Source organism: Brachyhypopomus gauderio, unplaced genomic scaffold (assembly GCF_052324685.1).
Source record: "Brachyhypopomus gauderio isolate BG-103 unplaced genomic scaffold, BGAUD_0.2 sc202, whole genome shotgun sequence".
In the NCBI taxonomy this organism is placed as follows: Eukaryota; Metazoa; Chordata; class Actinopteri; order Gymnotiformes; family Hypopomidae; genus Brachyhypopomus; species Brachyhypopomus gauderio.
The window spans coordinates 81,028-85,626 of NW_027507023.1; positions in this window are offsets into that span (position 1 = coordinate 81,028).

A 4,599-nucleotide genomic window follows, 5' to 3' on the forward strand; every position below is an offset into this window, starting at 1 on the left:
GTATCTCAAGGGACTAACCTGGTTAAATAAAGGCAAATAAAAAAATAAAAAAATATTACCTTTGATCCATGTGATGTGTAATGAAGTTTAGATTATATTGTGGCAGTAATTTGATTTAATGGTTATACACGTTTTTGCTTTTAATATTTTTCAGAAGTTCACATTATAAAGCGTTTGGATGGAGAAATGCCCAATGTTGCCATGCTAAGAGTGTCAGAGGTCTATAAGAAGTTTTAGTCCTGTAATTGCCCCTCTGGTTACAACAATGGGCATGTGAACTGCAGTCCCATTAGTTGAATGTGCTTTTGGGCCTGTAGAGGCAGGGAGTGTGGTTTCATTCCATCATAAGCCAGCAGCAGTGAGAGAAATTGTGAACATCCCAGGTGCCCCCACTGAAGCACCCCTTGCTATCCAAAACTATAGGCTGGGACGATGAGAATGTGCGTATGTTTTGTGAGAAGAGGAAGAAGTGCATGTTAAGTCCCTGGAAGTGTGATTGAGCATGGGCCAGAGGATTGAAGCTGCAACACAGGAGCAGAGTTGATGTGAAGAATGGCATGGTCTGAGAAAGATGAGAGTAACATGTACAGCAGGCATGTGAAACATAGGGCCCGCGGGCCGGACCCGTCCCGTTGGATTATTTAATACGGCCCGGCATAAATTTCTGAGTATGTCAAAAAATGAAGCAAGTCTCTAGCTCATTTCTATCAAAAGTTGTGATTTTTAAAAAATGAATACAAATCAAATGCTCTCTCTGGTCGCTAGAGGGCAGTAAATGACAGCATGCAGCACTGACACGAGTTAAAGCTTCAGTCAAAGGATGCAATTCCGCTATGAAGCGATTCTGCTATGAAGGATAAATTTGGGTCCGTGGAAATGAATACGTTTTATCAATATCTCGTGCCAGGTTACCCCAAATTAACAGCCATGGCTGCATAAGTTCTATCCATGTTTGGGACTACTTATCTTTGTGAACAGGTGTTCTCTGTAATGAACAATAATAAAACAAAGCAGCGCTCAAGGTTAACAAATAAACACTTGAATGACATTGTTAAATGTGCTGCTACTCAGGATTTGACACCTAATATCGATGCACTTGTGAAGGCAAAAAGATGCCAAGTTACAGGAGCCAGCAGCAGCAAGTAGACTGCAGGAATGCAGTGAGAGAGAGAGAAAAAAAGTGTGATGACACGAAATTTGTTTGCACTCATGAATACAGATCATTAAAAATAAGATTCATCTGGTTTCATATTAAAGATAATTAATATTGTGCAGTATGTTCTCAGCTTCAGTAGGCCCAGCCTAGTAGTTTGATCTGATGTAGTCTAATTTTATTACCCATGCACTGCTATAACTTTTATTTGTATTTCTTTTTTTATTTATTTCAAAGCAGTATGACTATTAAGGCGAAAATATTTTTTTCATAGCTCCCACTTGAGTTTGTTAATGTGGTGAGTTGCTTCAGGTATAAAACTGCATTCACTCAACTGTTAAAATAAACCAGTTGTTAACACATTCACCGTCAAACATGAAAATCTTTTTTTTTTCATTGTTTTAATGTGTTGTGCTTAGAAAAGATCCCTTTTCATCCATGATTATAATATGTAGGGTAGGCTAAAAATGTAGGCTGAATGATAAAGCATAGTACTGAAAAATAAAGCTAAATATTTGGAGTTGATTTGTAGTTACTGATCCGGCTCACCTGAGAACAGAAGGTCTGGATCCGGCCCCACAGCCAAACTGAGTTTGACATGCCTGATCTACACGTTTCCATGAGGCAAACCATGTTCGAGGACATACTTCTGCAGAGAATTTGGCAGAGAGAATCTACAGGGGAACTGTCCAGACCAAGGACATGAGGGGAGGAATTCATATGGAGCCAGTTGCAGTTCAAGAGTACTGCATTCTGAAAAATGTGAATTATTCACCATGTGGGTTTGTCATTCACCCTGATGCTCCATGGCTGGGTTGTTCCCCTGATGGAGTAATCTTCGATCCCTCTGAGAATCCACCATTTGGACTCTTAGAAGTCAAATGCCCCAACATTCAGAGTTATGTGGACTGCCCCTATCTGAAAATGTCAAGCGGTGCTTTGAAACTTCGGAGGCAACACAAGTACTGCTGGCAAGTTCAGGGACAGATCCTCTTGACTGGTTTAGAATGGTGTGATTTTGTTGTGTGTGCTCAGGAGGACACACTAGTTGAGCGAGTTTACAAAAATCAAGAAGTGATGCACACCATTAGAGAAAAAGCGGATCATTTTTTCTTTTACCATTACATACAAAAGTGTTTGCAGTAAAACATAAATACAATGATTACCTGTATAGTGTCAGATTAATTATCTGTTGTTCATTAAGAAGTGATTTGTTTGTTTTTTCTGTCAATGGATTAATTCCACTGTTTTTATGTCTTCCTTTAAGTGCAGACATAAAAAAAATATGAGAAGGATTTTTGATTCTCCAAGCCAAGGTTTATTACAGCAGGTTATTAAGACCAGTAATAATAAAGCATCAAAACATATTTACATATTTTCGATATTTAAATGCATACATTCTAAAATTTGCTCCATGTCTTTACAAGTGGTCCATTCTGATAGTTCACAAGCAGACAAGATACAGTAAATAGCTGATTTATGCTGCCTGAAATAGACATGGGGATGACGGTGTCAAACAATTTGTGCTCCTTTACTCGTCGGATGCACCGTTCAACATGTACCCTGAGCCTGGCTACGGACTGTGTGTGTTTTACGTCATGTGCAGACATTCGTGTGCACCTTTTCAGGAAAACTGGCCTGTGGATCTTACATGGTACAAGATCGTCTACCAGGAAGCCCTTATCCACCATTATTGCCATGTCAGGGGTAAGTAGAGGAATAATTCCTGACTGTCTGAACATCTCCCTGTCACTAATAGACCCAGCATAGAGTCCAGACACAAAGGTTATGGCACTATGGGGTGCCATTCCAATTAAGAAAGTAGGTTTGGAGTTGGTGACCCGTATCATCTGATGTGTTGCAGGTTCAATCAGTTCCCAGAAGGCCATCAGGTGGTTGTAGGTTGCAAACCTGCAAAGACAGTAGATGGATTATTAAGATACACTGATCAAAAACTAATCAGTCATATCCAGTATTTTTGTTCAGAAGCTCATCTTTTTAGATCATTTTAACTCTATTGTGCACACATTCCAGGCGGACATTTTAAAAATTCCTCAGATTCCCGACATAGTCCACTATAAAACCAGATATCTCAGGTTGTACATATAGGGAAATGATAATTCATGGCTCAAACTGAAGTAGACAGTTGGGGGAACATATTGATTCACTTCAATACCATATTCCTTGGTTTGTTTTATTTTAGAACCTCTATTACAGATGCTAATATGCCAGGAATGTCAGACAGGGTTCCCACACCTTGGTTAACATAAAATTCAAGGACCTTTCAATGACTTTCCAGGACCAACTTCCTCAAATTCAAGGACAGCACCTGCCAGCATTTACCTACTCTTACCCCTGAATATGTTATCAAAAAACGATGTTAATACAACGCAAATTCAAAAGACTGAATGTCATTTCAAGCCATGCATCCTGAAATTTTCTGTGCATGACTGGCAATTTAGCAATGCACATCTGAGATGACGACATTCACGTAAAATGGCTATAGTTGTTGAAGGATCAACAACTACCTACAGGAAACACTTGCTTTCGGTGCTGAACAAACAAACAAATTTCTCTACAGGAGAATGACCAAACTTTGCCAAGTAAAAGTCAGCATAGGCCCTGTAGAATCAATGTCATTTTAAATGAACTTGTGCTGGCAAAATAATGACACATTGACAGTAGACAAATAATAATAATAATAACAATAATACACATATGCATATACACATACAGTACATACATAAAACAGAGGAGCAAAGCCATATAATGAGATTAGAACTATAGATTTCTAGAGAAATCTGGCGTGAGATGATTCTAGCATAGTTTTTAAATCTACTTAATAAAGAATAATATTCATTCATAAAGAGAACAGCCTTTTAACCACTCCACTTATGGTAGTGAATTTATGGAATCAGAGAAATTCGAACTGAAGTATAATGGTATCAAAAGAAAGAAGTTTGAGATTAATCCAGTTTCTAGTGTCCATGCAAAAACTTTGTAAATATTGAGATGGAAAAACATATGCTCCTGGGATTCATCTTCTGACTTAAAAAAGGTCCATTAATCCACATCAAGTTTAACTCTTCTTTCAAGAAACATGGCTACAGGATATATCTTATTTATTATTTTGAAATGAGTCTCTTTTACTTTAGAAGACATGAGCCATTTGACAAGCCTTTGTGGTTTTATAATTTTTATTAGGATGTTTCTTGAAAGAATATCTATTATATCTTTTGTCTCATACCATCAGTGATAATCTTGTTATTACACTTGAACTCAACAGTCATTCACTTTTAACATGGGCATCGAAACAGTCAACTCTGAATATAAAATGTTAAAGGAATCACTTTGCAGACTTTCTTTAAATCTTTATAACAACTCATATCAGATCATATTTTTTCAACAAAGGATGAGAAATTTAAAACATCATGGCAATCTTTTTC